Source organism: Chiloscyllium plagiosum, chromosome 21 (assembly GCF_004010195.1).
Source record: "Chiloscyllium plagiosum isolate BGI_BamShark_2017 chromosome 21, ASM401019v2, whole genome shotgun sequence".
Lineage (NCBI taxonomy): Eukaryota > Metazoa > Chordata > Chondrichthyes > Orectolobiformes > Hemiscylliidae > Chiloscyllium > Chiloscyllium plagiosum.
The window spans coordinates 14,955,034-14,963,875 of record NC_057730.1 but is presented as its reverse complement, the minus strand read 5'-3'; the positions used below and the strand labels follow the sequence as shown (position 1 = coordinate 14,963,875).

At 42.8% G+C, this 8,842-nt stretch overlaps 1 protein-coding gene across 1 annotated transcript in view; it reads left to right on the top strand.

Annotated features, from left to right (window-relative positions):
* meiob (meiosis specific with OB-fold) overlaps nt 1–8,842 on the top strand; it is a 64,331-nt gene that overhangs the window by 55,139 nt on the left and 350 nt on the right. The window lies entirely within an intron of this gene.

Here is an 8,842-nt window from a genome sequence, read left to right as displayed (position 1 = left end):
CAGTATATTAGTCCCCTTTCAATTTAGGTGCAATCCGTCCTTCTTGTACAGGTTACTTCTATCCCAAAACAACTTGCAATGATCCAAAAATGTGAATCCTTCTCCCGTACACCAGCTCCTCAGCCATGCATTCATCTGCTCTATCCTCCTATTCCTGCCCTCACTAACTTGTAGCACTGGGAGTAATCCAGATATTACTACCCTTGAGGACCTCCTTTTTAAATTTCTGCCTAACTCTCTGTAATCTCCCTTCAGAGTCTCAACCTTTTCCCTTCCAATGTCGTTGGTTCCAATGTGACAATGACCTCCTGCTGGCCCCGTGAGAACAGTCTGCAACGTCTCTGAGTCATCCTTGATCCTAGCACAAGGGAAAAACACGCCATTCTGCTTTTTCTCTGCTGGCCACAGAAACATCTGTCTGTACCTGGGACTACAGAATCCCCTAGCACAATTGATCTCTTGGAAGCCAAAGTACCCATCATTGCATTAGAGCCAGTCTCAACACCAGAAACTTGGCTGTTCGTGCTATGTTCCCCTGAGAATCCATCACCCCCTACATTTTCCAAAACAGCATACCTGTTTGAAATGGGTATATCCACAAAAGACTCCTGCATTAGCTGCCTACCTCTCTTACCCTTCCTGGAGTTCACCCATCTCTGTATCTGAGACTTTCCCCCTCTTCCTATATCTGCCATCCATCACATACTGTTGCTGTTGCAAATTCCTCATTGCTTCTATCTGTCTCTCCAACCGATCCACTCGCTCTGACAAGATTTGCACCCAACAGCATTCATGGCAGATATAATCCGCAATAACCCTTAAACTCTCTTTAAACTCCCATGTGTCCTGGCATAGTAAACCAAAGGTAGCCTCCAATATCAGCCCAGGGATTGGATACGGTCAGGTAGTCCTTGTGGACTTGAATCAGCCCTGGGCCCAGTGCAAACTGTCCAGGGAGTCATGGTAAGTCAGTCAGGAGCCACACAAAGATCAGTCAAGAATCTAGTCAATCATCAGTTGGGGCTTCTGGCTACAAATCAGTCCTGGGGATCCATCCACTTAAAATCATTGAGGGTTTATCAGGGGCCACTTCTGTGACAGGGAAGCTGAGGAACAAAACAATTGTGGGGAATGGAAGCTGCATGCTGAGATGCAGAGGCGATAACAAATGTGATTCTATATTGACCCTGCAGAGACTAGAGAGACTGAGGAAGTATAGTGCAGGAGGGTGGTCATTGATAGTTAGCAACACCCTAGTTCCAGTGAGAGGGTAACGCAGTACTGTATCTGGCATGTGGACTCTATATGCCTGGGATTAATGAGTTAAAGTGGGAAGATAGAGTTAGAAGGTGGGATGGGAACCTGGAGAAGTTTAAAATTAAATGGGGTTGGCAGCATTGGCTACCAAAAAGGAATGTGTACATTTTGGGGGGTTCACCAAGTATAAAAGCCTGAGACTGAGACTTATTAAACACAGCCACTGTTTCTTTCCATTGTGAGGCAAATAACAAGTGCATAATGGAGCTGAAAATGGCTGCCACCACCCCCAGTATGGGCGGAGTAAATATTCCATTCTGTGAGGAACTGGGCTTTTGAGTGATGCGAAGCTTTTCAGAAGACAACAGCATTGCATAGACACCCATTCAGTACAGGTGCAAGACACCTGAGTGCACTACGTGCAATATGAATCTTAGGCATTAATTCACAATCTTGACTCGATCATGCAGCATCAAGAATCAATTCCACTAATGACTGTGATGCAAAGGCAGGAACAGCTAACTTCACACTTCAAATCATTAACCATGATATAGCTCTGAGGATGGTTAGGCTCTGTACCATCAATTTTGTAGTTATTACTAGATAGTTATTTACTCACAAAGTTGATGAAAAATGAACATATATTTATAACTCAGAACTTGTTTAGGGCAAAGTGTCATCTAAGCCACTCATGTCCTTTCAAAAGATTATCTTCCTTTCCTTCCCACTATGTCTCAGTTCCGGCCCAGGGTCTGCAGCTGAGGCGGAGGGATCCTGCCTTACAGTGGTCTTGAAGTTTGGTAAAATTGAATCTAACCAGACATCAGCTAAGTGCCCATTTTGGTAAGTTTCATGCTGGGTTTCTTTCCATAAACACAGCAGGTTTTCTCCCATACTATCTTCCCAAATTCACTTCATTAACTATCTACCATGCCCCTTTGACATCCACTCGCTTTACAGAGGAACCTCAATTATCCAAACAAGATGGGCGGACACTATTTCATTCGGATAATTGATTATTCAGTTAATTGATTCAATGCCTCCCTCTGGGGCTCAGAGTTTTCTGACGTTTCCCTTTTCCTCACTGTGCCTACCTTGCTCCCTCTCTCTGTCTCAGAGTTTATTTCTGAGCAGACACACACTAGAGTGTAAAGGACCTGCAGCATTGCTGAAATCCCCCTTCATCAGTTCAATGGGATTAACACAGTGAGTGAGCACTTGCTAAGTCCGCTCCCCTATCAGAAGAATAGACAGCAGCACACAGCATGCGATCCCCTGGCCGACCCAGCCACTGCACTCCTTCGGGGCAGCTGGACTGACACCAACAGCAAGACTGCTGCTACCTTTGTGGGGTGAGTCTCAAAGGTGCGCGCGCGCACACACACACACACACAGTCATACACAAACATGCAACTTTTTACTGCAACTTATTGACAAGTTCCACCTCTGCCCTGTACAAGATAATCTGCAGAAGGGGGGTTTAGGTATCCACATTATTCAGTGGCTGGGAAAATTTAGTCCATTCTTTCTAAAGCATTGGACTGAATTTTACCAAAAATAGGCTAAGTTTCAATTTCAGGGAGTGTTATGGAGGATTGCTCTCAGTCAACTCTAACAAGTTATCTCTCATCATTCTCCAAAACTCACTTACCTACTCACAACTTTATGGCACCATACTCATCCTGTCTTCTATCTCACTACAGACAGAAGTACCATCACTGCCTAGAACACCCTGGAATCCCAGTGCCAGTACCACTTCTAAGGTCCAGTGCACCAGGTCAAGTATTGCCATCCAGGAATTCCCCTTCACCATGCATATAGAATAGAAGCAAAAAATAAACACTTCTCAGAGTGTGTAGTGGGCACAGCTGACTTCATTGTAATTAAAAGTGCACATTCATAAAGGTCCTGCTTTCAATAATAAGCTACACATTTTGGGCTCAATGCAATTTTAAAACGCTGTCTCAGGGCATGCTGTTCTGTCCCAATGCCCGGTGTAGCCTAATATCTCATTGTTCAGTGGGGGACCATCACATACTGTACTGGAAAGCCTTAAAATTATTGAAACTCTTCACTTCTTTTCAGCAACAGCAAAAGTGAACAAAATCAAACAAAAGCTGCATTTGCCTCTCAGAACAGAGAGGGACCACTTTCTTTTCAAGCAAAATCAAATTTACAATAAATGAGTGATAACTGCACCCAGCTGAAATCTATTTGAACTGAGTACCAATTCAGTCCTGTCTGGCTTGTTGTACCTGACACTATACCACTCTCACATTCGAAGATGATGTTCCTCCTGCTCAATGACTTCATCTTCCTGCTCAGAAGGTTGCAGCCATTTTCCCAGCTCTTCACTGTCTACCACACCCCTCTGCTAGCTGCCATTTTGCAGAGCACAGCATACAATGATTATTCAAACTGTACTTATACTGTAATTCTACTGTAAGGCTCCCCCGAAAATCAAGCCTTATCGTCAGCAAATCTATCACCTGCCTCATGAAGGCACTAGTTGAAAAATAGGCTTCATTGTATCAGTCGTGAGTCATCAGCCATGGTTACAGAGGATAGTCCTGGTCTCTGAGTAATCATCTTTGAACCTGGAAACAAAGCAATAATATGGGATTTCAGGGATATAGGCATCAAGGAAGCTCCTAGATTACCTGGCACAGACTTCTGATGAGCACAGAAGATTTCTAATTTGTGGAATGGAATATTTTTCTGTTCATGAAGTCATCTGCAGTATGATTTGGTATTCTCAATGCAATGTGTAAATAGTCTTTGGCACGCAGCCACTGGAGTCTGCTGCTGGCACATTTAGTTCTTCTGTTTCTCTGCACCTTCATTACACTGTAGCAGTAGTGACAATAACCCCTACTATGGTGGGATCCAATGATTCTGTGTGGATAACATCAGAAACAGAACAAGTCTTTGGTAATGTCAGCAGTCAGAATTCGTATCACTCAAAAAGGATGGTTTAGCATAGTCTTCCATATAGTGGGACATGTAATCCAATGAGGAGGTCTATGAAACGCCTCCACATGGACCTTTGATATAGGGACTTTATTCCAATAAGTGTAACAAGAACCATGTCACGCAAATATAGTAGGTGATTTTAGATGCTATGGTGATATTAGTGATTCCTTGTCCACCCTCCATATCATTCAGGAAAGGCAGCATTGCATGTAAGAGATTGGTTAAAGTTCAAGGTGAGAGAAAATCTGTACTGTGCCTTTGTGCAGCCTAGACTAATGTACAGATAGGCAATTTGGACCATCGTGTCTGTCCTGACATTTAATGAGATCATAGTTGACTGATAATCCTCAGCTCCATTTTCCTATCTTTCCTCCATAACCTTGATTCTCTTATTGATTTTAAAACAATCTCTGCTTTAGTATGCTTAATGAAAGAGCCTCTACATTCCACAGATAAAGAATGCCACAAATTTATTATCCAAGGATGAAATTCCTCCTCATCCCTGCCATTAATGAACAATGCCTTACTGAGATTACGCTCACTAGACTCTTCTACAAGGGAAGACAACTTCTCAGTATCTACCCTGTTAATTCCCCTAGGAATTGTATATGTTTCAGTTAGGTCACCTCTAATGAGTCCTAGCTCAACCTACTCAACCTTTCCTTGTAAGAAAATCCCTCCTTAGCTGGGATCAACCCAATGCACATTTTGAGCTGCCTCCAATACCAGTACCTTTCCTTAAATAAGGGAATAAACACTGTTCACAGTACTCTAGTTGTAATGTAACTGGTGCCTTGTATAGTTTTAGCAAGACTTCTTATGAGATCTTGGATTGGTTTTGTGAATTGTAGCTTGTAGGTGCAACATTTTTTTAAGGTCACCTTTGATTACATCTATTTTATAGAGATGACTATCTTCATCTGCAATGACCAAAAGACATGTCAAGATTGCTTGTGACCAGGATTTATATCCCACACAATTGAACATTGCATGCATTTCACATGCAGAGAACTCTGATTACAAGTGACTTTGACCTATTCTTTTTTTCTTTTTTTTAATTTTTTTTTAACCCCCACACTACCACCTAAGTGCGGTAGTGCTTATTTTTTCCTCAGCACCCATGGTGTGTGTGTGCAGGTGTGAGACACAGTGAAAGACACAAAGTGCACGAATCTTTATTCAAATTCCACCACCAGGAAGATAGGAAAACACCCGGGTGGCCAGTGACAAGCACTGCCCTTCACATCAAGGGACAGTGCTGTGTGATCAAAACAGTGAAGGGGAGGGGAGGGACTAAATCAAAATCGAATTGGAGGGAGAAATGATGCACTCTACTCCCTGCGGCGCCAGCCTCTCCCTGAACAACTCCAGGGTGTTGGTGGGCACCGCGTGCTCCTTCTCCAAGGACACCCGGGCTCTAACGTAACCGCGGAAGAGGGGCAGGCAGTCGGCCCTAACGACCCCCTCCACGGCCCGCTGCCTGGACCTGTTGATGGCCAGTTTGGCCAGGCCCAGGAGCAGACCCACGAGGAGGTCTTCAGACCTGCCCTCCTTCCTCCGTACCGGGTGCCCAAAGATCAGGAGCGTGGGACTGAAGTGCAGCCAAAAACAGAGGAGAAGGTTTTTAAGGAAATCAAAAAGGGAGTGCAAACGCCCACATCCAATATATACATGGTCCACGGACTCCACAGCGCCACAGAACAAGCAGTTGGGCTGGGAGTCCGTGAACCACCGCAACCTGCGGTTGCAGGGGACTGCTGCGTGCAGCACCCTCCACCCCAGATCCCCGAGAGAAAGGGGGAGGACTCCCGCGTAGAGAGCCCTCCACTGGGGATCCCCACCGCCCGGTGGCAAATGGGCACGCCAAGGCGTGTCCGGACGGTGACTTTGACCTATACTATGAACATGCCTAATTAAAGTGGTTGCCTCTTTAATAGCCTCACATTGCTCGCAATTAGAGCCTGCATGGTCAGACAGAGAAAAAAATACAAACTCCATCCACTCCAGGTGTAGTCATACCCATTTTCTATTTTCATCGTGTATTTATGATTCACCTGAAGTTGTTGTGCTTGACGTAGCAAGTTGCAGGCTCAGCCTAGTAATCAAGTGCCCCTCCCAAACTGCCATATTCCTCTCTTCCTGGCGCTCCTGTCAATCCCAACAGTATTGAGTATCCCTACATTCCCACATACCTCTTTGAGTTACAACTTCTTCTCCCAACATTACCCACTGAGCTCCAGCTTAGTCAAGTCAGCCAAAGTGCTGCACTGTCCTTCCACTGAAGCCTGATTGACTTGGACAAACAGCCCCAATTGTTAAAAGCAAATTACTGTGGATGCTGGAATCTGAAACTAAGAGAGCTGTAAGGAGAGAAAAGAGCTGACGTTTCGAGTCTAACTGACCCTTTGTCAAAGCTGGAGTTCTATGCAACCTCGGCCAACTTCTTGCAACTTCCTGGATTAATCGCACAGGACCTGTAGGACTGATCATGACCTACTCCTTGAATTTCAGTGAAGTGGACCTCCTGAGCCTGACTACACTGATAGCAGATGCTACTCTTGATTTACTGTGCTGGAACCCTCAGACTGAAGGCTTTCTCCCTTAGCCTGACTGAGGACTGTCCTTAGACTTTGAGTGTGACCATTCCGTTGAAGCATGTGCACTGTTTGCTGAATATGCTGCTGGCACATGATGTAGGTGTGAGATTGATATATCACAGAGCCATGCAGCAACATGTTCACCCTTTGATTGATAACTGCTGAAAACCATGATAAATAACCTGGCTTTGTGTCTGTGCTAAACTGCAAACTAAAACACAAGTAGCTGTGAACTTTTAAGTTCTGGCTGAGAGGACAAAGCGCAAAAAGGTAAGGAAAACAAGAAATGCGGTGAGCATTCAAGTAAACGTAAAGTGAGTGTATGTTAAGAAAGCAGTTAAGAAGATCTGAGATAACAAAATTGTATTAATCTCTCTTCATTTCTTGAACCAAGACCATATTGACCGACATGCATTCCTGAAGTTTCTTCACTGATTTTAGCATTTATCACACCAGTTCATTTATCTTGGTCATAAAACTTGAAGATGTCACCATAAAATGCCTGTTTCCTACTCAGTGATCATATTTTTAAGCGTATACATGACAACCAGATTAAAACTTTCTTTCAATCTAAATCATGAATACTCCAGCTGAGATTGGCCACTAACCTTGAACTGATCTCTTGTACCTTAGGTTTACTAGAATTCTTTGTGCTTTTGTACTTTCTCACCCCCAAGAAGTAAAACATGACTTTTTTTTCCATTTAACAACTTTCTAGCTACCTTGCTTCTGCAAGGTCCCAATAGGTAACCTATATGCAGTTTTCATGCTTTCTTGCCTGATATAAAGTTCTTGCATTCCATGTTCCTAATTTCAAAGAATGACCTTTCTTGCAAGCTTAGGTCAACTTCAACATTGCTTTTGTTATTTCATTGGGCAGGGTTTCTCTGTCCTTGTTACTGTTTACAACAGAATTGGTTGCAGAGGGGCCAAACAGAGTATCTTTTTATTTCGTCTGAGACTTCTCATGACTCATATCAAGTTATTTCCTCTGCAAGGTTCCAGACTCTTCACAGTTGACTGGCCATATTGCCTTGCTAAGCATAGTGGCTGCACATTTTGGTGTGTCACACAATTTACTGATCTCTGCCTTCTAAGCCAATGCCTTACTAATGTGTTCGGATCATCTGTCTCTTCTGCAGAAGGAGTGAAGCTGATGGGTCCTTCAGTTATTTTATCATGTCTGCTGAGTCATGTTCTTGGATATAGGTCCTGGTGTATACAACAGCTACTTGAATTCATAAGTAAGAGTTACATGGGAGACATTGATTTTCTTACTCACTCTCTTTTGGACATGGGTGTCTAGCTTTGCAGGGGATCAAGGGCATTAGGCCTCACAATATATCCCATATATCCCAATTCAGTTTAAAATTTTAGAAATGTAAGTAGAAGAAGATAATTTTACCCAATAATTGGATGAAAAATCAAGATGAAAACATAATTGGTGAAGCAGTGTCAGAGGTCACTTAACATCACAAGCAAATCATATTATAAGATGTTAAGAAATTTGATTTTTATGTAGGAATTTTCATTACTGAAGAAATTATAGTGAAAAGAATTCTGAATGCATTTTGAACAATTTGTGGCCTTGTTGTTGCAATCGCTTCTACCAAGAGATAGCATTGATGTGGCTGCGAAAGTGACCATAGCGATAGGTTTTCATACAACTAGTTCATTCCAAGCCATCGTATGGGTTAAATGAATCACCCAGCTTTGAATATGTCACAGTACAACCAAAATACTGAAATATGCTGGAGGGAAATTCTGATGCTCAAAGTCTGCTGTGTATTTCCAGCATTTTCTGTTTTTTTCTCAGACTCCTAGAATCTATATTAACATGTTTTTGTATGTATATTGTGCAAAATAAATCAGTTCTTTAACTTCTATATTTTTCCTATTTTATTATATCTCGTAATTAAAGTTGTAAAGTCTGTAGGTTCTCATTACTTTGTTGAGAATAGGTTACTTTAAACACCCTAACTTGTTACTTTACTAATCAATTACATTTTCACTGG